Source organism: Lonchura striata, chromosome 1A (assembly GCF_050655825.1).
Source record: "Lonchura striata isolate lonStrDom1 chromosome 1A, ASM5065582v1, whole genome shotgun sequence".
NCBI classification, from domain to species: Eukaryota; Metazoa; Chordata; class Aves; order Passeriformes; family Estrildidae; genus Lonchura; species Lonchura striata.
This window is the reverse complement of record NC_140741.1, coordinates 42,257,211-42,281,409: the sequence shown is the minus strand read 5'-3', so window position 1 is coordinate 42,281,409 and position 24,199 is coordinate 42,257,211. Positions and strand designations below refer to the sequence as shown.

The 24,199-nt window shown below is 40.2% G+C and overlaps 1 protein-coding gene across 2 annotated transcripts in view; it reads left to right on the top strand.

Moving 5' to 3' along the window:
- Positions 1-13,085: 13,085 nt before the first annotated feature.
- PRICKLE1 (prickle planar cell polarity protein 1) overlaps positions 13,086-24,199 on the top strand; it is a 65,103-nt gene continuing 53,989 nt past the window's right edge. For both annotated transcript variants that reach the window (XM_021545305.3, XM_085569442.1), the window contains exon 1: positions 13,086-13,269. The gene's annotated coding sequence lies outside the window, so the exon portion shown is untranslated. The remainder of the gene's footprint in view (positions 13,270-24,199) is intronic.

Here is a 24,199-nt window from a genome sequence, read left to right as displayed (position 1 = left end):
AAGCACATCTCTTTCTCTTTAGGAACAGATATGTTCATACCATGGCCAAAAATTGCTGACTCTGTGATGCAAAGCACATGATCTGGCTCCTATACTACATTTCCTGTCAAAGCTGTACCTAGAATTTATGCAACTCTGGTGATTTTTTTCCCCCTCTGTTCTGTTTTAGATCAGGCTGAGAATACATCTGAGCATTCAGAGATTTTTAATATTGTCTTTTTCTGGCAAAACAGATGTAATGTTTTATTATTTTCCCACACTTCAGGCTTTCCAAAATGTACTGCTCTTATAAGTATAAATGTAGAGGAGGAGAGAAAATGGGTAATTATATCTCCTTTCTTATCAAATCTGTGTGTTGGAAGAGAGGGAGAAACTGAGAAAAAAATCAGAATAAAATTTACTGCAGACATTTCTCAGCTGAATGTCTTCCAACTAAGCTTCCTCTCCCAAATTTTGTGATTTTGAAGATGGTATATGATATAGCTTATATACAAGGATTTAAAGGTGGGGGGTTTTGCAGTTCAAGGAAATAATGTTTTCAGTCTAACTCAAACACCAGGGGAACAGTGTGTTTAGTGCTAAGTCCCAGAACTACATCTGCATTGTGATTGTATAGAGATTTTTAAATGTCTGGCCCGTCTGGAGAAACCAGCTGGGGAAAAAAAAAAAAATATTACTACAGGAACCTGAAGGAAAGTACAGTTAGTGGATGTTCTCACTTGCTCTCCAAACACTATAGCATGTGCTTCTTTCCCCAGGATATACATTAGTGATCTCAAAGGAGCATTTGCCTGTCACATTATACCCTGGAGCTTTGAATCAGTATTTGCCAACTCCTGTCAAGCACTTAAAAGTCATGACTCCTACCCAAGGCCAATGTATGATGATCTCCCAGATATGTGCATGCTTTTTCTTGACTCTTTAATTTTTCATTAGAAAGTTCAGATGTTATTTTTAGATCATATCTTTCCTTTCCAGATATCCATGTAGAGTTTACACCACTGCCAGATCCAATATATTGAGAATACTGAGAACTAGTTTTGGAAGCTATTTACAAGACTCCCACCTGGGAGCCACAGCTGTAGTCAGCTCACCATGGCTTTGTTTGGGCATTGTGTCTCCCTCACTTCCACACAAATTCAAGGACATTTGTTCTCACATCTACAACTTAACTTTCCCAGCAACTTAACCCAGAGAGCAAAAGAAGGCACACACTCTCCAGTTATAGATCAGTTCAGCCCCCAGACTCTGTTTCTTGACCTAGCATCACCCCTGCTCCTTTTGCAGCACTGGAGCCTCCACATCTCATGGGGTCAGTCTAGGGAGTGTTTTGTCCCTTCCCATCCTTTTTGGCATGAAGAGGGAGATGCCTTCTTCTGAGATAGTAAGATGAGAAGTAAGTGGAGAGCAAGGCCCACAGTTCTTCTGAACTGCTGGGTCTTTCCCTGACACTCTCTTTTTCTTCTCTCCTGTGGGGTTAATTTGGGGTTCTCCTTCTTCCACATTCCTACAGAAAATGTTGCCTGCTCATGCACAAGTGGGAAAGAGTTCTGTTGGTTGTCCTCAGCAGCCCTGCTGTCTTCCCTGTGGCTGCTGAGGCCATGGCAGAGGCAGCAGAGTGAGGATTACAAAGCATGCAAGGACTGCACACTGTCACTCACCCGCCTGGGACCTCAGTGTTTGCTGCACATGCTCTTAACACCAAGTCCTAAAATGGGACAGTGCTATTTCTTTCCTCCTGTCCTTGAGAGTCCCAGTCATACTGGTTATATTCAACCACACTTGCAGGAGAGAGGAGATGTTGTGTCTAAAGCTGCTTTCCAGTGACTTCTTTTATTTCTTCAACTAGAAATTTCCTGGAGCTCTATTTCATAAAATATCCAGTTTATCACATTTCTTATTATTTTTGGTGACCAGGTTGTACATCAGTTACACTCCCAGCTCAACACTCTAGTAGGAAAATTGGCTAATCAATCTCTCACATGAGAGCCAAGATTCAGGTTTGGCCTCAGTTTCTGAGGCAGTCTTTTGCAGTTCTTAGTATAAGTTTTCATTATACTATCCAGTTATAACCAGCTATTGGAGCTACCACAATACTGCTGACAAAATGAGGAAATCCTAATGCAAAACAATATTTTTTCACCCTCCATTAGGCATGGAGCATGCATTAAATTCCTTGAATGGAAACTGTACAGAATCACATGGGTGTTAGAGTTAAGATAAACCACAGGGTTCATATGAAAGATCATGTATATAATGGGAATTAAGGTTTGAAATTAATGTTGGCTTTGGGTTTGAAGTAAACATGGGGTTAGACTTTTCACATTTTCCAATGTACACTCCTCCTCTACATCTATTTTATTGTGATCTATTTGCTGTCTGAAACTCCAGCACTGCATAGATAAAAAGAAGAATGGTTAGCTGTTTATGGGTATAAATTTTACCTAGTCAATGTGATGAAGCACAATGAATACTTCCACACAACAGTATCTTTAGAAATAGGTTCAGCCTACCAAGTAAGACTGAAGAGGAAATATCTGAGGAAGAGTGTTGTTGCATCCCAAATTGTTACACTTTAGTATCTGGGAAGTTATGAAAAACATATAAGCAGGGGAGCTTCCCATAAGATTTAGAGCAAAGAATATGGAAAATATGAAATCAGATTGAAACATTCAGCAGAATTAGGAAGCCTAGCAATCTAGAGACAGTTGCCTGGAAAATGGCAGGGAGAGAAAATAATGAAGAAGGTTTTCTATGAAATATGAGTAATGGTTAAAAAGTTTGCTACAGTTGAATTGAGTAGCAACAGGAAAAGATACGATGTTGTTGAGAAACTCAGTAGGCTCTGGTTACTCTTTCTAGATTGGAGGTTATTCTTTATATATTTTCTTCAATCATAGACTACAGACTGGATTAACAGCCTTATGTCTTTCATTACTAATATACTTGTCAAAGGGATTGTACTTAAGTTATTTACATATTTTAATCTTTGGAACTCCTCTTAAAGGATCCCTCTCTGACTTGGATCTTGCATGCAGGACATGAAGACTTGCATGCATCTCAGAGTATCAGGGGAGAGTAATGGAGAGCACAGCTCTCTGCCATACTGTTATATAACAGGGAATCAGTCAAAGGAATCAAGTGAAGTGCAACACCTCCAACAATATCCACGATGGCACTGATTTTGATGATTGTGCCAAGATTTATCTTCACTTTGCTATTTCCCTTCTTGAATGTATTTACCAGCATACTCTCTCACCCTCCACTACACCTTCTGCAAGCCTGCTGCTTTGAAGAAGTAACATTTTGCACACTGATACACATTTTGCACACTCAGCCTCTCAAAGTCACAAAGTCAACTTTTTCCATTTGAATTGGGAGGGGAGGCGAGTAAAGAAAGCAATGTTAGCAAATTTCTAGCAGTGAAGAGAGTAGTATAGTCTCTACAAATTCTGTTTTCCAGGCAAAATTCTGCTTTCAGAGTAAAACAGTTTTCACTGACCTCACCAGAAGTCATGGGTGAGTATCTGAGAATGGAGTTTGTCCCCTTGACATTTTTGTGAACTAAGGAGAGAGAAACTAGTTGTTCCAGGATTTCCAGGTCCAACTAGTGCCCCAAACATACCCATTACTTCATACACATTTTATACACGTTCACCCTCATGGTATCCTGTGCCTTGTATTTCATTTTTGTTTGGGAAACAAAAAATGGAAACGTAAAGCAAAAACTATAAACAAAAAAGGAGGATGTTTCTCTTGCAATACATTTCTGTGAATAACAAATCAGACTCTAAAGAGATTATTAACTTTGCTTATAGGAGTAAGATTGATAAAAATACCTCTGTGGGTGATAAAATCTTTTGTGGACAGTGTTGAATCCCTCATTTTTGAATGCTGTCTTCCTGAAGAGGAACCTGTTAAACAAGCACCCTGGCCCCCAACAAGGGAATAAGGGAGGGAAAAGCCCTTCTCTGCTGCTGTCAAAGCTATATCACCAGAACCCTGTGCCTTGTTTCTCCAGTATAGTTTTCATGTAATTATTCTGCAATGTAGGAGACATTCATTTTAGCCCTTAAGCTGTGAATGGAAGAGAAACAAGGTAGTGAAGTCTCAGGCTGCTGTTCTGGTGACGGACTGATGCATGAAAGATGGGAATCACATTATCCACCAACTATTATGTGAATCTGAGCCTAAACTTCTTACAATTGCCATGCACTCTCTTATTTTCCAAGACAGGAACACTTTTTAGGAAGTACCAATACTGGTACAAATTTTCAAAAGAGAGTGCTCTCCTCACTGTCATGGTTTTGTCTGCTGTGTCTTTGACCAAGTCTTAACTCCAAAAGAATATTCATTAGAAAAGAAAATTAATGTAATTTCTTCTCTCCCCCTCTTAAAATCTGTTTTCATTTTGTGTGACTATTAGCTACATTTGATAAATCATGAACTAGGGGTCAGTGGGATTTTACCATGGTTTGACAGAGCTTTGCAAGTAGAGACTAATCCTGACACATTTCCTACTGATTACATTTCAAGTTTAGACACTAAATCAAAGAATAGGAACTTTATAAGGTATCTTTGTGAGTGAGCAGATTTCTCAGATTAGTACAATGAGAAGAATGAAAGGGATCGAGCTAACAGGCACAAGAAAATACTGTTTTCTAAGTATGAAGGAAATGTACTGAAAGATTTTACAAAAGGTTTTTATTCTGTATTTAACCTTATTTTGATGTGTTTTCCTTTGATGCAAGTAAACAATGTACAACATAAAATCATGCTGTATTACAGAGAAACTCAAAATTATCTTTTGGGTTCAAACTGAAAGAGGGGAAATTTAGGTTAGTATATGCAAGAACTTCTTTACAGTGAGGGTGCTGAGGCACAGGCTGCCCATCACTTTAAGTGCTCAAGACCAGGTTAGATGGGGCATTGAGCAACCTGGTCTAGTGGGATGTGTCCCTGCCCATGGTAGGGGGAGTGGAACTGGATACCTTTGAGGTTCCTTCCAACCCAAATCATGCTATGATTCTATAATCTGAAGAGTACAGTCAGTCATGAGAAATTTTCTTCCCAATTAGCATAAAACTGGCCAAGAAATTCAGTGTGAGTTTGCCAAATCCTGCTTTGCTGACTCCTTTGTTTTGACTTTCTGGAGTTCCCATTATATCACATTTAACTAGATAAGAGGCAAGCAAAGAAATATAAAGCATATTTAACTGATGGATCAGGTGGCTTGACATATTTTCACATCAACCTTGACAGATAGATGGGCAGAGCCTGAGAAAACTACACCTCCAAATGAACAAGGATGCCTTTTTATGTCCAGTACCTCAGCTTACTAAATTGTTGACATCTCAGAAGGGCAACTAACATACAATGAACTTTACAGGATGGAGACTGAAAAAGTACAAAAATTTGGCAACACTCCCCTCTGACTGGATCTAGAGAGAGACTCAGTGTTAAAGGGAGCTGTCATGGTAGCAAATTGTGTTGTGACACTCCATGTTGTGACACTCCATGGAAGAAAAGAAAACTGAAACACAGATCGGTGCTTAATTATCAAAAACTGTGGGGAAAAAACCAAGCATTCAAATTCTAGAAACATTTCTGATTTTCAGAAATACTACCCACTCATTATTTTATTTCCCTTATGTTGGATTTCTGGCTCTTACCCATCTCCAAAGTGCATCCTTTAAGACATTTACTCATGGCTCTTATGTTTCTGTGAATTCCCATGTTACCAAGTTTTAGAACTCAAATGTTTTCTGAAAATGCATTTCAAAATCATTTCAAATTGCTAAAGGAAGAAGAATTCTAAATTTGTCAATATACACACTAGCAGCATAGTGTCTTCAGCCAGTGAGTAAACAGAAGTAATGTAATTTTGCCTGATACATGCGAAATGCAAATAAGTTGAATAAAGAACATCAAATTCTGAAAACAAGATATGCATTTAAAATACAGAAAGCAGCTTTGTTGCATAGTTTCAATAATATAAATCTGAGGATTTTTTTTATTTTGAGGTCATTTTGTCTAAAGGAGAGGAGAGAGAAAAGAAATAGTTCTGATGACATTACAGTTTCTGCCTCACTGCACAGGTTTAGCTAAAATGTAATTTAAATTTGATTGAATTCTGTTTATCCTTTTCATTTTTTAAACCAATGGCCATTTAGGCAAAGGAATACATTTGTCCATGTGCACATATGTTACCTGCAAACTCTGCATTTATGCTCTGAAGTGGTTGTTATAATGCATATTGTTAAGGCAAAAATACCTATAACACTGTGAGACAGCTCATATCTAAATCATAGTCCTAATCATAACAGAAAGTGCATTCCCAGTACATGAATTTCAAATCTACCTAAATATTTGTGCTCTGTGTATTACTGCACTCATCCTATCACCATCAAAACAATGTCAGGTGAGGTTATTATTTGCAACTAATAGCTGCATTCAGTTTCATAGCCTGAATAATGATTACTTCCAGGGAACAGTTCATCTCTGGCGTTAAAATATCCCGCAAATTTATCAATCCTTCTGAAGTATTTATTTCTCTTTTAATTTGCAAAAGAAACATAATCTGGTACATTAGTGATCTTACAGTTTACTTCTTTGGGTGGAAGACAATTAATTCCTTTCACTTTTAGCATGACTGTCAAAAACCCCTGAATACTTGAAGAAAGTTTTGACATCTGCTGGGGACTGCTGTCAAAGTCAGACGTCACCTGAGTCTAGCGGACAGACAAGATATTTCATTAACAGTGGTTATGGTTAAGACTAATGCTGAGGTTCTGATTGTTTCTTGGAGAATCTTTTTCTAAGTATGTTACATGACTGAAGAAAAAAGGGTACTTTCCATTGATTTAAATGTCCAGCAAGTCAGGTCCTTTTTCATGGAAATAACAGATCAATTAGTAAATTTAAAGATCCATATGCCTTGTAAAACCAAATCCTTACAGCAATGCAAATCCATGTTTGTTTTTGGCACTTAGAATGGAAAACACAAATTAGGCTAAAGATAAATTTAGCACAGGAATTAAATATTTAATTTGTTTTTAAGAATGTGCTTTATGTTTTGTAACTGCTGCATTGGTCATATAATAACAGAGGAAATTAAAATCCATAATAATAACATGATGCTTGCATTAGACAGAAGTAATGCATGGGAAAGGCAGAAAATATTTCAGGCATCAAATGTCATCTCTGTCCCCACACATGAATAAGCTCTTTCAGATTATACTTTTGTACAATCATTATTCAGTGCCTCAATCAGGCTACTCACATTTTAATTTCAATTTGACTTAATTGCAAGAATTGTAATTTCAAAAGAAATTATCAGTACAAAATCCAATAGTGTTTTATCTTAATTACAGCTTATTCTTCATGTCATCTATTCTTCTCTAAGAATGATGAATAATTGATTACAAGATTTGTCACAATTATTTGATGAAAAATCAATGGTATTCAATCAATTTGTTTAGGGATTGCATTTTGCAATTTACATTTAAGTAAAAGATTAAGATCTCTGCATAGTTAAATATAGAAATATGTTTAAATAATATTAAAACCGTAACACAGTGAAAAAAAAAGTTAATCAAGTTAGGGTTGTGATTTACACTTTTGACATTATAGAGAAGGAAAAGGACAAATAGTGTGGCATATAATCCCTAACTTCTAACACCCTGGCTTCCCAAATTGCCATTTTTAAGCAAATTGAATTTACAAACAAAAGAGACTTAAAATAATTATCATTATTTATCTAAAATAATATTTATTGTCTTCTGTGAAACAGATTTGGGTTTTTTCTGTGTAGCACTTAGAAAACTGCATCGATCTTAAGACAGGGTTAATCATCAAATGTCTTACTGCATGGGGGATCAGACATGTGCTCTTAAAGACATTTTATCTCTCAAAGTGGGGACAACAGAAGGTTGTTCATGTCTCCTGTTCAAACAGAAACCCCTCCATGCAATGAAACAGCCGCACGCTCTTGGGGAAAATGCTGTGAAAAATCCACTGTAGTCCAACGCAGGTAGGAGATGGGTGGGACTGGGAAATAGATATGCAAAGAACAACTGGGTTTCTGAGCATTCTTTTGGAAGAAGAGAAATGAAGGGAATTCTGCCCTTGTTTCTTGAATGCAACCAGATTAATCTGAGACCACTTAGAAGGCACAGTAAAACAATCCATGGCTGGAATAGTTACAGAAATGTTGGGATGTTTTCCAAGAGCTGCTCCAAGTGTCACTGCAGCTCACAGGATGGACTCCAGCTCTGGCAGACAGGAGCAAGGCACTGCAGCAGATCTTGGAAACAGGACTGGCATTATTTATATGTATTGTAAACTAAATGTTGCTTTTTTCATCTCAGTCAAATTGCCCAGTTTTTCCTAGTCCACAGGAAATAACTAGGCTAGAAGAACTAATAGAATAGTCTGTGATCAAAGGCAGGGCATGAAGCCTTTGTATAAGGATAACAGTTTAGCCCAGGAAGGACATTAAGAGTTAAACATCCAGGGAAGGTGCCTGTGAAAGAAATCCATAAGAAAATTTTTTTTATCTGGCCATGCAAGGATTCAGCTGACTTTTAAACAGAGATTAGGCAGGACTGTAAGCAGCTGAAAAGTTATGGAGCCATATTAGGCTATTAGGCAGCTGAAAAGTTATGAAGCCATAGGATAAGGCCAAAACAAACAAAACAGACAAAAATCAGCAGGAGGGATCTTATACAAAAATGAAGGACTATTGCAAAAATAAATCAAAAAAGGAGATAAACTGGAACAATACTTGAACTGGAAAGCCTGAGAGGTCATTCCCACTCCAAAATGCAAGCATGCGCTTCAGCTTTGTCCTGACCATGTGGCAGGATGCAATTCCCTCCCTCTTTGCATGCTTCACCCAGGTTTCCATGGGAAAAGAAATCAAACCTGGACACTGTGATGGGACTCACAGTACTCCTGAGTCTATCCCTGCTGTGACTCAGCAGTGACCAGGTTTCCCACTACCTTGCAAAATCATTCAGCACTCGGGGAAGGTTTGGTGCAGATTTTTATGTTCATGCAGATACAGAAGACAAAAGAGGTACACATGCAGAGGTTAAGGGGAAAACAACCCTCTTAATATCATTTGAAAATTCATTACTAAGACTGGGTTTTTTTTTAAACCCAATTCTATACAACTGATAAAGAACATATTGCTGGGTACAAGCCAAAGAAAAGAGCTGGGTTTATAAGAATCAGCATTTGAAAGCTTATGCCTAATTGCTTTGGCCAGTCCACATTACTTGACTCCAGTTCAAGTGTCCCAAAAACACCAAAACACCCAACACAGAGTTTTAACAAGCTGCTCTTGTTAATATTAATAATTGAACTGCTTCCATACAGCTTTATGTCTGAAAAACTCTGCATAAAAATTAACTAAGCCTTGTATGACCCATGTGATGTAAGACAGTTTTATTCTCTGCATGAAAACAGGGAAACTGAGGCATTCCTACTGCTGCTTAGAGGCACATATAGGAAAGGAATGGCCATTGTGTCCATTATGACTTCCCCTCCTGAAGAAAGACTAAGTAATAAAAAGAGAAAGTAAAAATCTAGTGTACAGTGTTATGGAAAACAAGCAGCAGAAATTAAAGCACTGTTTCCCAAAATCCCCAAATGAAGCTGATCTATGCTTCACACCTTAGGAAAAAAGCTAAACCAAAACAAAACAGAACAAAAAAACAGGACTTGCACAAAATTCAAACCTCACCCCCAGCTGAACAAAAATTTTGTTTTAATACACAGCAAACCCATCACAGACATCTGTGGGGTGGCTGAAAGTCAGTGTAAAGACTGCTATGTTTCACTCCAAACTCCCCATCTCAGGGCATGGCTTTGTCTATTCCCCATACTTAACTGGCTTAAGTAATCAGACAAGATGGTCAGACGTGTGTTGGCTGAATCCAGCAGCTCTAGATCACAGGATCAGGGTTGAAAGGCACCTCTGAGCGCTGTCTGGTCCAGCCACCTCTTGCAGGCCAGTCTCAAAGCTACATCAGAGCTAGATTACATGTTTGTTATACAAGGAGCTACTCTTGTTCGCTTACCTGCAGTTGCAGCTGCTAATCTGTATGTACAGTTTCCATATGTAAACATGGGATACTTTAAAGGTAATAAATATTTCAAGTATTCACTGGAAGAGGTAGGATTGGCAAAGAAAGTCTGGTGGATTGCTTTAAGCATTTCCTTCCAGGGTACCTGTGTGAATCTGTACAGAGACTTTCCTCCTACTTCAAAATCACAGAAAATCGTCTCATACTCCACATTTTTAAATTTTAATCTCCTGCAAAGTGGGCCAAAAATTGCATTCCTTGCATGAAATTAATGATACCTGTCAGCAATACTTTCTACAGAAAAATTCAAAATGTAGAACATATTTTAGAAAACATTTTTCATAAAATGGGCAACAGTCTCATGGAATTTGGGTTTTTTACTATGTTACAGTAGCAAAGGTGGGACTCAAGCCCCTTTTAAACTTGCTTATCAGCAGTTTTGTTTTTTTTTTTCTTGCATAGACATTTTTGAAATATTTAGCAGAAGTTTAAGATATACAAATATATATTGTAATTTTGGGCCTTTTTTATGTGTAAGCTTTCCTTTTACCCTATTGCAACCTACTCTGGTGGCAGACAAGACCTCATCCTCAAATTATCCACACTTCAGGTGAATGAGAAGTGCATGTAATTAAAACCTGTGAACCGTACCTGAGGGGAGAATGCAACAAAAACACAAAACAGCCAAGTAGCTCCCAAAAATAGAAAAAAATTGGATGGAAATATTATTGTCCCTTCCTCACTAATTACATTTGCAGGTTGTAATTTTTTATCTTTCCTGCTGTTTGCAGTAGGCGCATCTTGTCTTGGACACACACAGAGTACTGTAGGTCCAAAGAGAAAACTGTCTGTACTGTTTCAGGATTACAGTTGGTAACTTGGACATGCTTTATTTCCATCCATGTTGTGAAAAACAGAGCAGGTTATAACACTTTTTAAACAGCCATGCTGGATTTGCATTGCAGACATGGCTGTAGAATGGGTAAATTACATTACTATAGCAAACTTCCCATGCTTCCCATATGGTTAAGTAGGAACTAGGAGTTTATAGCTTAATTAGAGGCACTTGTAAGTGAGGGTCAGATAAACAGATATACAACTTAAAAGAGTGCATTGGCCATAAATTCTTTCATTCCAGATTCAGATCTGCTAATATATGACTTCAAACACCTTTGACAAGGTTATTTAAAAGCCAAGCAATCTTATTTCCTATGTCTTTGGAACATGAAGTGGGAATAAGTAAATGACAGAAATCATGCAGTACTGCCAGCAGAGCCTAAATGTATTTAGATCTTCTTGATAAGTGATAGAGAAATGCTTCAATAGGTGGCAGAGAAGAACACAAGACAAGGGACAAACAGCTCTAAGGCAGTAGATGCCTCCTTTGCCACTTTTGCCACCCTTTTCTTCTCATTCCCTTAACAATTATTTTTACAGTATTATTATATAATGTTATTATTATATTCTATTTTTTACAATATATTTAATTTTTTCACATTCCTGCTTCATCCTCTGTTTTTTTTATTAAGTTGGAGGAGAAATACAAATTCATTCTGATGGAAAGAGTGAGAAAGGCTGACTCTTCTGAGGTTTCTCCTGTCTGCACAAGCGTCTATTCTTTTTTTCGGAAAACTTCAATGATGCAATTTGGAAATATTTATTTTCAGACTTGGTTAATATTTAAAAGGAATTAGGAAAATAACATTTAGAAAATTGAAAAATTAAAAGAGCACTCAGGGTTTGAATTGTAGTTGAAACTTATACGGTGATAAGTAGTTTTAATAGCTTTGACTGTAGCAAAGTTGTAGCCTATGGTTGTAGTCTGAAGTTGTTTCCTGTGAGTTAAGTTTTTATTTTTTCAGATGGAGAAATATGATTTTGACCAGATTGGAATACAGATAAACTTATTCTGCTAACAGAGGAAAACCAAATGTGCTACAAAACACCAAGGGAAAATTCTCATTTTCATTTCCTCATGTAATTCCTTGTTTAGAGAATGAAGAGACACTGCCAGACACACCTTTATACAACACAACTTTTGAGGATGCAAACACACTTGTTTCACCAAGGCGGGAGAGTTTGTGACTGCCTGGAAGTCACTCTGGCAAAATTATTCTCACCTTTCAATTTGTACCTATAGAAGAAATATGATATTGAGTTAAATGCCATGTGATTCATCCTTTGATGTTTCCATAGAGGGTTTAAACAGAGACCACGAGAGAACCAGGAGCTCAATCCACGTCGCTTAAAGAGTGTCGTTAGGTGCGAGCAACAGGATCAAGGGCTGCAGACTCCAGCAATTTCAGATACCAAAAGTGACAAAAGGAAAGGGATTTATACGTGTGCCTGGCTACTTTAGTGTCCCTTTAATGCCGACCGTCTTCGCTTTGCCGTCTCTGTAGTGCCGAGACCGGGGCTGCTTTGCTTTGAGGCGCGCCCACCCCGCCAGCCCCCTCGGGCGGCTGCGGGCTCCGCACCGCGGGGCCGGCGAGGGGCCCGCACCGCCTTCTCTGCAGCAGTGCCCGGGCGCCAGCCGCGGCCGTGCGCAGCCCACCGCGAACACCGTGGGCCGCAAGCCCAGCCGGAGCGGGCTCCATCGCACTCCTCTGCACAGATCAGCGGGAGTTTTTTATTAACTTTCCCCGTCCCGCTCCCTGGATGAAAGCTGGCGGCTTCAGAGCTCCGCCGGACCGAGGGAAAGGGAGCGCAGAACCGGCCCCGCCCGCCTGCCCCCGGCCTTTCCGAGCGCGGTCACGCCGCGCTCCCCGCAGCGCTCCCCGAGCCGCTCCCGGCCGCGCCCCCCGCGCGCCGCCGCCGGGCGCCGCCCCGAGCCCCGCCCCGCCGGGCCCCGCGCGCCGCCGGCCGCCCCGGCCGCACGGCGATTGGCGGGCGCGGCGGGCGGCAGCCAATGGGCGCGGCGGAGCGCGGCCGGCGCCGTCCCGGGCGCGGAGCGGCCGAGCCCCATTAGGGCGGGGAGCGCGCCGCGGCTCGGGCAGTCGCGGCGGGGCGGCCGAGGAGGCTCGGGGCGGTCCCTCCGCGGCGCTGCCGGAGATGCGCGTCTCCCGCCGGCGCTGACTCCGTGGGACAGAGCGGGTATCCGCCCCCACCGTCGTCTGTGTGACGGACCACACCGCCTCCCGGGAATACGTCGCCGTGGTCCGGCTGCGCTGCGGAGAGGGTAAGTGGAGGTTTCCCGGGGTGACGGCTGACAGGCAGCTTGCGGCGGAGTCCCGTCCGCAGCCGGCACCGTGCCACTGGCGGCGGAGCGCTTCCCGCGGTGCGGCGGGGGTCCTGCGCTCTGCCCGGGGCTCGCATCGCCAGGGCGCGCCGGTAAGGAGCCACCCGAGCCCGAGCCGGCGCTCGTCAGCGCCGCTGGCGCCGCACCGTCCTGCGCCGAGTTGTCGGACGGGGCTGCGGGCTCGGGAGAGCGGGGACAGCGGTGGGGAGCGCGGGGCGCTCCGCCGAGCCCCGCGGCGGCTGTCGGGGGAAGGTGTCGCGGCGCCGCCGCCGTGCCGGCTCGGTGCGCCCGGCGGAGCGAGCGGCGCGCCGCGGTCGCCGGCCTGAGTGAGGGGCCAGATGCAGGAGCTCAGCTGTTGCCTGTCAGTGCGTGGCAACTGGCCCCTTGCAGGCAGCCTCCGCCCTCTCCCTTATCCTGAGCGAAGCGTCCGCCTCTGGGCGCCCTCCGGCCCCGAGCGGGGACCCTGGCGAGGTGGAAACCTCGGTCTGCCATCCCGACGGTGTCTTCCGCGCTGTCCGCTTTAACTGGGGGGTAGTCCCCATACCCACCCCTGCAAACACGGGCGTCGCTCAAGTGGATGTTAGTGCTTTCCTTTCCTAACGGAGAGAGCTCTGGAAGGGCTATGGATCGTGCGCGAGTCCCTTCTCACAGAATAGTTGTGCCCACCGCGGGATTTCAAACTCCAGCAGCCACCATTTAATCAGTCCGCTGGGCTGGGTCTGGCCTTTGACAGGAATCTCTCACTGTATCTCAGCGGGGGTGGCCCGGGAAGGCAAAATAAAGCACCCAGCAGTACCGGTGTTTCTAAATGCTATCAGCTGGAGAGCGAGGAAACGCAGCGGGGGGTATTTTACAAGCTCGCTGAGAAATGTTTACACAGCGAAATTTAATGGTTAACAATGCATATTCCCAACATGCTAAAACCTAAAAAAAAAAAAAAAAAAGGCATAAATAAATTACTGGCGTTATTGTTGCAAAATTCCCTGTGATCATTGTTTAGCTGGTAACTGAGATCTTTAAACTACATGTTTTGCACGGCAAACTCTAGAGTAAGTACTGGGTTTTTTTCTAGAAGGATGGGGTTTTCTCCCCTTTAGCTGTAGTTCTTACTCTTTCTAGGGGGAATTAAGGTAATTTGTACTATTTCTTTGCTAGACAGGTGTATTATAGTGGCCAGGTTTTCATCTCAAGATGTGAGTAGATCAGAATGAGCTTGGACAGGGAGTGGAAAGGAGATGGAGAGAGCCGTTACTCGGATGCAGTGACAGATCCTTTCATTTCTGCCTGCAGAGCCCCGGATGAGCCGGGCTGGTGCGGTTCTGCCAACAGCACAGTTAATTGTGTCCTGTAAATCAAGGTCCATGCAGCTGCTCTCTTTCTGTACAAGAAAAGGTTTTGTAATGAGTAAGCCCAGATCAGTCATATAAAATTTTTAACGTCAACTGGGCAAGGTGTGTGTATGAGGACCTTACAGGGTTAATAGCTAAACTATTAAGATTGGAGTCAGATGTGGGTAAAAGCAACAGGAGAGTCTGGTTTTTCCTAATATCCTGTAGTATGATAACTCTGAAAAAGGTAATTGTTTAAAAAAAATCTGTTTCAATTTAAGATTTATTAAGCAAGGAGAAACTTATGTAAACATAAGAATCCCTTTCTTGTTTGGAAAGGCAAGGAATGGCTAGAAATGTCATCTGAACTTAAAGACTGTGTGTGGATTTTTGTGCATATGCACAAGAATTTTATTGATCTAATTTTCAGTTAGCTTATTCCATGTCTTAGAGTGACTGGGGTGTTTAACTAAGGCTTTTGGCAAAATGGCTTCTGTGCTTTTAGGTTTGTTTTTTTTTCCTAGCAAATGAATTATTTCTAGCATTTAATAAGACTTTAAAGTACAGGAACAAGAGAAAGCAAGTGCCTTCCAAAGAAGGAGAAATGGAGGGGGTGGGAGGGAGAGTCAGGTTTTACATATGTTATGAGTTGGGAATGTAAATTTGTATATAAGGAGAAGATCTGAAGAATGACTTGGCACACAAATGACCTGGCTTTTTGGAACTTCAAGAGTTTGGTCTGTCTCCCCCTATGGTTATAATAAGAGATTAAATGCATTTGGCATATTTAATTAATTAGCATATGAAAATAGGATGACTTTTACTTTGTCATTGTTTTCCTGTAAAACTTTTTTATGCTAACGAATGTCTACATTTTACAGAGTAATTTAAATGGCTTTGCTTCATATTGTGCTTTTGCAGATTGGTTTGACCCTTTCTAATGCTGAAAGCCTTTGTATTGTAGCCTAAAAGTCCTTCCCCTTTGTGGTATGAATCTTGTGTAATAAATATGTTGTCAATTACTGCTGTACACAGCTTCTAAAGGCCAGACTGAAAGTTGCTCTTAAATTGAAAGCCTCTATTTGCTTGGGTGTTATGTCTTATGCATTCCAGAATTAATTGGATGTGCAGTGATGAATTTCATTTAAAACAAACAAACAAGCTGGGTTGTGTTTCTGTTTTCTGTGGCTGTGTTATCCTAAAGAGATCCCTGCTGCTGGGGTATAAAAGCATGCTCTGAAACATTGCTTTTTATTTTTTAACAGTTGGGAAATATCACTTGTATTTCTGGGAAAACTGTTGCATGATACAATATTGCATTAAGAATGCTGTATTGAGATGGGTCCCTAGTCACCAAGTGGCTTATATCAATATTCAGTTTACCCCCTTGTATGAAGGCTTAAGTTTCAGTTTGGCCAGCACTAGTTTTTGCTTATGCTGTTTAAACAGAAGTAAACTTGAGGTTAGCTCTAGCCATTAGTATGTGCTTGGGTGTAAGCCATCCAAGCTTAGGTCCTGCTCCTGGAAATGTTTACAGAAATTAGTAGCTTTTACTTGTGTGCTTAAATTGTTTGGATTTGGAGTTGTATAATGGGAAGAACCAGCTTGGAAGGACAAAGCACAGCTATTGCTCATCTTTTCCTCCTCCCACCTTATGGCTGAAGAGTGATGGGAAGAAACATGTTTTTCAAGTAATAGCACACTGAAGTCGTGGCATTTCTGGTAGAAATTCCCAGATAGACTATCAGATCAGTTTGCCAAAATTACATGCTTTTTTTCAGGAAACCGCTCTTTGGCTGCTGGTTCATTGAAAAAGGATATTTCCAGCTACTGAAGAAAATTTCACAGGTGGTCTGTTGCAACTCTTTCTCTTTGCATTTTACTTATTTATAATATTCACAAAATACATTATATATTTTTAGCAGAACTAAAAGAGCATTTGACTTCTCAGCAAAAACTGATAATATTCCTCAAGCATGTTCTTGTGCAAGGAGGCTTTTTTAAATGTACAAAATGAGTGAAGTGCTCATATACAAGAGGTAAGAGCCAACACAAACATTTTTAGTATTTTTTACAAGATCTGTAAATGACAGCTTTTTGCTAGCTTACCTTTCCTTGGAACCCTGCCTGGAAGACTTCTTAAAAGTTCTTATATATAGCCATAGGGTTGGTGAGTTGCTTTTCAAGATCATTATGAACCTATCAAGCTCAATGTTTTGCTAGCTAGTAAACCTAGGGTAGACAGTCTCTCAGGTGGACCTTTCCTTTCCAGTGGATTGCACATCAACAAATGCCAGAGTTGTGTTATTTCAGTTATTCTGTACCGAAGTCATGTACTCCTGTCTAAGGTCTGTGTTTGAAACACTGATTTATAGCACCTGATATCTCTTGCTGTTCTGTCTTGTGTACTTCTCTCCTTCATTTTCTCTCTCTTCCCCTCTGTCTCCTTTTAAGGTGTAAGAGTATTATGAAGTGTGCTTGTAGGTTTGTATCTGTAACAGATATAACAAGTTTTATTCGGTTGCCGCGCTTTATCTAAGGACAGATTCCACAATTTGCAGACTTTAATAGGAATTTTTTTAGAAATGTTTCCAGTTATACTCAATATTAGCTTTGTAGAGTGGCTGCATGCCAAAAAAACATTTTCAGCTCCTATCCAAATACTGAAATATAATTACTTGCCTTTAATAATAATAATAAACAAAATAATTTTGTTTCCTGTGATGTTTTCGTAACCACCTTTTTGAGCTTGTTGCCTTCTAATTTTGCATCGAGTAACCCCAGACTTAATATTATATGATTCCATAACTAGGCTTTTCTGTCGGCAGCATGCCAAATCCTGTCTAATGTCTGTGTTAATGTGGTGTATATGAAAACTGACTTCTCTGTGGATTGGAACACTGATTTGTATAATTGCAACCAGCATGATTAAAAATCTGCATGTCAGGATCATGATGCTTGTATTTTTTTTTTTTTTTAAGCAGGGTGAAGTTAGTCCCATAAGTTTTTTTTTTGAGAGTCTTCATTGTCCAAACATCTTCATTTCTGAATGTGTTTGAGTGCTTTAAAAGAAAATGTATGCAGTTACAAATATAATAATGTAGGGCTTGGATCATGCTGCATGGTTCATGGTGCACCCTCTTGTTCTGTAGGAAAGCTGCATCTTCTCTCACTAGCCTTAAAAAGACTGATATCAAAGACTTGTCTCTGAATCTTTAAATGTATCTAGGCAAATGCTTCTATGTTGTTCCTCAAAGCACACATCCCTCCTGTACTCCTGTGATCCCTTACATGGCTGGAGCCATGTAAGCCACCTCTGAGGCAGGCGCTGTAATTGTTGAGCTTTACCCGTTTTGCTGTCCCGGATCTCGTCATTAGCTCAGTGCACTCCTGTGACAGTGGTGGTGCTGGCTCAGCAGGAGCTCTGCCGAGGCACCCAGGCACTCTCGCTCAACCCGTTGAGCGCTTGGGCTTGGCAGACACTGCCCTCACCCATGGCCCTTTTTGGTAGCAACAGAGACACACAATAACCATGGCAGAAATTGAAAGCCACCTTGTGCTTTCAGGTGTGGATCAACTTGTCTAACAGCAGTAAAACCTGACTTCTTTTCAAGTATGTTAAAAATTAATGCATGATTAGTGAAGATTGTTTTTAAGGATCTCTTTTTGTAACCAAGCGTTAATCACCCAGTAGTTCAGAATGGTTTATGTAAAGAAATTGTATGTGTTTGTGTGCATACTTTAGGATTAATGTATCTTTATTTCAGACTCTTTGCAGGAATTGGTTTTTTCATATAAAAATTAAAGCTTCACATGCTGAGATGACTATTCAAAGTATGAATATTTATGTACTTTAAAATGAATTTTATGGAGGCGCTAAAGAAATGTCTGAACCTTGCATATTTGCATCTCTATATACTAACTGCTAAATAAATTATGCTAGGTCTAGAACTTGGTGAATTGCAATGTCTTTTTAAAGAGTATTACATATGACTTTCCAAGAGCTTTGAACTGTTTCCTCATGCTTTGCTCATCAGAAAGATGGTATGGATAGCTTCATTGTGAGAGGGCATTTTTCTAGTCTTGTTTGCAAAGCATAGTGGATCTGTGTGGTAAATATTGAGTTTTCATTCATCCTTGGGCTGAAATGAGCTCGTTCTGTGCATATGGAATATGAGGAAAATATATACAAAGGATATGTTTATATTTAATAAAATTAATAGTATAAAGCAAGTGCAGAGAAACTTATAAGCCTAAACAGCTTGGCAGGCTAGTAGCCAGCGAATGTCTTAGAGTACTGCCATACATGTAGAAAGCAGACCAGGCTCTCATCTTTTACGAGGTACCAAAAAACTTCCAGCCTCATGAGGATGTTGTTTGCCCAGGGTGCAGCTTTGTTCTGTTCACTTAGCAGCTTGGTATAGGTTTGGATTTCAGCAGGTATCTGCTAGGAGGTACCAGTATTACTATTTAGGAGAAGTGTGACTGCCTAAAAAACACAAGCAGCTGTGTTGGAGCAGCTCTCCAAAGACAGATCCAGAGTGTGGGTCCCATTTACAGGGTGTTGGCCTCTCATTGGGAGGCCCCGGGGAAGGAAACAGTGTACCAAAGTAAGTCTGGAGAGAAAATCTGCAGGGTAAAAGGGAGGCCTATGTATTGCTGTTGTGCTCAACCATAAGCTGCCAAAAAGCTGTAGAAGCACTCTCAGCAAAGGATGCTGCCAAATAGATTACTGAGCTCAAAGGTTTATTTAGCTGTTTGTGAATCTATAAAGTGTCAAGCTTTACACCCAACCTTTCATACAGCCCATTTGCTTGGACAGTACTTGCAGGATATAATTTGGAAGGTTGCTTTTTTTAATGTCTCCCTGTCTGCCTCATATTGTGCTGTGGTTGTGCATAAACATTTCTAACATATTAGTGGATATCTTATTAGCCTGGAACTGATGCTGTCAAGAGGGACTGATAATATAATGGCTCTTTCACAAAAGCATACTTGGTGGATTTATTCTAGGGACTGGGGTGATACCAGGCTCAGGTTCATTTAAGGCTTGTTTTGGTTTTTTCTAATGTTGATGCATAAGTCAGAGTTCAAAATCTAAATGTTAAGCACAAAACAAAATTGGATATTCAAGGATATATATTTGTTCTTGGTTCTCTTTCCACCTGCTGAGGACCTCTGGAAGGAGACATGCTTTGAAAGAACATGTCTTATGAAGATCAGCAGGGACATCTTCAATTATGCAACATTTTTTTCTGCAAGTAGAAGTCATCCTCCTTTGTGCAATTCTCTGCATTTACCTTCATCCTGTTTGTTGCATACTAAATCAGCTGATATCTAATGTAATTTTGAGTAGATAATCTAAGACTTGTTTCTAAAAGGAAACTGTTGGCACATTTCCTGCTGGCGTGCTGGGGGGTGACTTAAAATCTGCTGTGAGCTGTAACAGGAGTTGTGCATGAGTGAAAATGGGGAAAAAGCATTTCCAAACAGTTACAGTAATATTCTGTCAGTGTTGGTCTCTGAATAAATATGAATTACTTCAATCTTGCATTTCTATGCTATATAAAACAATTAAGTCTGTATTCCCTCTGTAAAATACTCAGGCTCTTTCCCTTGCACTGTCACATAGTTGTGCAGGCATACCTCAAGTGGAGATATAGAGATTGAAAATATTTGGGGGTTTTCTTGCTCCTTTGTTTTAAGTGAGCTTCCACAAATCAGCCCAATCAGTATAGAACAGTACAAGGATTATATTTGTGCACAGTGGGGTGGTGAAAGAGGAGCTTCCTAACCACATGCTGCTATCAAGAAAAAAAAAGAAAAGCCAGAAAAATATTGACTGTGAAGCTGTAGCATCTGTTCTGCTATACCTCCAAACCATGAAGTGATTTTGTCACCTACATCATATATAGGACTTTCTGACTTGAATTCCAGTCTGAAGTGTTATTCTTTCTAACCACTGTAATATTAGTTGTGCAGACAATCCTGAAGAGTTTTGGGAGATCGTCTGCTTGGGCTTGGGTATAAGTAATCATTGGGCACTGTTGCTGGTGATGCAAATAGGTCAGATCTCCACTTTCTAGGAATGGAAAGTCTATGTCTTCCACAGACAAAATGGTGTGCTCCTCATTTTATAGAATAGCTGTAGAAAAATATAAATCAGTGATGTCTGTCTGAAAAGAAATGCAACTGTTCTCTCTAAACATTTTTTTAGAAGCCTGTTTACTGACTGGGCTTCTGGCTTACTAATATCAGTCCCAAGTCTTAATAATAAAAAAAAAAAAGACAAATAACAAAACTCCTGGGTAAGCTGCAAGTTCTCTTCTTCCCATCCCCCAGCAAGAGCCTCTTTGCCTGCCTTTGCTTATGTACTCTGTCGGTTTCACAGTTCATATACTTATGTTTTTTTAAAATCTCCCCCTGCACTCTGGTGGGAAACATGTCTGCTGTTTCCTTTCAAGCGCACAAGGCTTGATTCTCTTCTCACAATGGCATAAATTGTGAAGAACTCCACTTGAAATCAATGGATGTAAAGACATGTGAAATGGGGTGAGAGAAGAGCCCAGCCTCTGGTTTCTATTTTTAAGTGAGTCTGGTTAACCTAAAATTGTTCAATGTGCCACTGTGACTTTAGTTTGTAGGTATCAGTTACTATGCTTGTTACTTTTTGTAGATAATGCTTCATTTTCATATATAATACATCACAGCTAGTACCCTTAATCAGGATGCACATGTCTTTAATTTAGTACCTTGGTACTACTATGGCAATTTTGGTACATAATAAGTAATATGTATGGTAAAGTACTTGTCTTACTAGAGTCAGATCCTGCAAAAAGTCTGGGGTATAGCTGTATTCCTGTGCAAGCCTCAAAGGAAAGAAGGCTGGATTGGCTCTGTCTCTACAACTTAAACTTTGTGGTTTTCTATTGCTTCAGTAGTTCTAATCTGTGAATCTTGTTCCTCATTATTCAAGTTCAAAATACTAATTCTATATAAACAATACTTTCTCAGTTACTGTTGTTTTTTCTGTGCTTGTGAAGTGTTCATCTCCATTCTTATATTTTGTACATGCTTAAGAACTTACTGTAACGTTAAATTTTCTCTGAATAGTGAAGTACTTTGCAAGAAGCCTGGAATATCCACACACAATTTTTTCTATTGCCCAGGTTTTGGTGGTTGTTCACATTTGTTTATTTTTTGGCAATGAATTATGGTCCTTAATTAACATCAGTAGTCAAATAACTGAATGAGATTATACAGCAGTGCTGTAAAAACTGTTCATAGTAGCTGTGATCTGTACATGTGTGGATATCTTTGAGAACAGTCACCTCATTCATTAACCAGTGCAACAGACTCCAACTTTATTTCATTTTTAAAATTAATGCAACCTTCTCTACCTAACTGAAACATAGCTTTGACTGCCTCTTTCTATAGTTTAAAAAATGCCTGTGAAATAGTTGGCTCTTGTAATGTATTCAGACTTGGAGTAAATTTATTGGCGTATTTGAATTTTTGTTTTTTGCTTGAATAGCAAATCACAGGCATCCACAAGATAGTCTCTTTAAATCTGGGATAGACTTAGTATATCCCTTAAATTTTATCTCCAATTTTATTATGATGAGGGTAAAAACTCTGGTGTTTACCTGTTTAGTCCTTGAGCTTTCCCCTTCCATTTTAGTCCATCAGCCCCCCAAAAAGTGAAGAAGTTGCCTAGCTAGTTATGTGGTGGCCTTATGTATCGGGGGCAGCAGATGTCGCCAAAGTTTGCTGTGCTGCACAGATTCATACATTCAGTGTGGCTTCACAGGCACAGAAGTGATGTGGAACTGGCTTCTGAGCCCTTGACTACAGTTATTAATTCCAGTAGTGAATTCTTCCTTGTCCCTGATAGGTTTTGCATGACTTACCATAGGGAAAATGGTTTCATTTTCCCTGTGTTAATCATAGTAAGTTCATTGTAGCTTTAACTAGTGCTTTTTTTGAAGTGTAGCTGTCAGACAGTGAGGTGGCATGGTGGAGACCAAGGAGTGGTGTGAGCTGTTGTGTTCATGAGCAGTGGTGCTTGTCTACATCTGATGTGAGGAGTGGTGGGGGCAGAGAGAGGTGTTTGATAGGGACACATGTGCTTAGCAATTCAATATGCATTTCTGAGATGGAAGCTGGATACTTCTCAGCTTTGTTAGATAGAGCCATCCTTGTTGTGAAGTAGGGAGCTGACAACCTTCCAAGTGCAGAGGTGTGCAGGTGATGTTCCTGGTGGCAGGCTTTACTCATGCTTATTTTTATGGTTTTAAGACTCATTCTATTATACTGTTTTGGGGGGCATTTTAAAACTCTTCTGAAAGTTACAATTGTGGAGGCTGCAATGCATGTCTGTTCATGCATTCTGTTCATGTCTGGAACAGAAACTACTTTTGGTAGTATTTTCAAAGCATAAGGTTTGGTGTACAAGAATAATTTCTGGGTGCAAGGGGAAAAAAGGTAATGTGGTTAGAATATGAGACTCTGTAGGAAAAATTAGTCTTTAACACAGATTGGTATATTCAGCAATCTTTCAGAAAGACTGAAATCTTATGAGGCACCTTATCAGGTTTATGGATGACGTGGCTTCTGTTAGAAAAGGTATGGGAACAGAAGAGCATGCTTCTGGCTCTGTCATTAATTGTGGTGGTTAACAACAAATCAGAGATTTATGCATGTAATCAAGTTGATGAGTAAAAGGCTCTGAAGAAACTTAAGACTTTCTGCCTGTTGTGAAACTGGTGATGTCAGACTTGATCTCAGGAAATGGAGATGATTTTGGGTATCCAGAGCTTGAATCTGTTTATAAGTACTTTTGAAGATTTGTCACCACAAAATACAGAGCTGATGGTGCAATGCTTCTGCAAGACAGAAATCTATTCTGGAAACAGCAATAAACCCAGGGTAAATCTTAGAAATCAGTCCTTCTTGTAAATAATTCCAGAGCCATTTGCTTCCAGTCTTGATTTATATGTAAGTATGCTAAAAGCTATGACTACTGTAGTGTTCACTACTTATGCCAGCCATCTTTAAAAGCCTTTTTTTTTTTTCACAGAGAAGCTTTCTGACAAGAGGCCTCGGATGGATGCTTGGCACCCATGTCTTTTGTGGCAGAAAGCAAAAATGGGATCAGAAGTCTGAATAGATTAATTCTTCTATTCAGTGACAGGTCCATGTCATGGTATACACTATAAGAAAGTGTTTAAAGCTTTTTAAGAATATTCATGTGTTAAGGACAAAAGTATGTGTGGTGGGGAAGTAAAGCAATACTTTAAAAAATGCCAGCATGCTCTGACTTTTTATCTGTGTCCTGTTTAAGGAAAGTAAAAATGGCTGAAAATTGGTATGCTGTGGAAGGATGCATAGAAAATATGTATTTCTTGACATCTTTCCAAAAGTACTATTTAAAGATAGTTTTGTAACATTGGTGTCTTAGCAGCATTCTGGTAGCCTCAGTTTTCTTACCCGTGGAACAGTTCCAGCTCTCACTTTCAAATTAGCCTGTTGTATGATCCCTT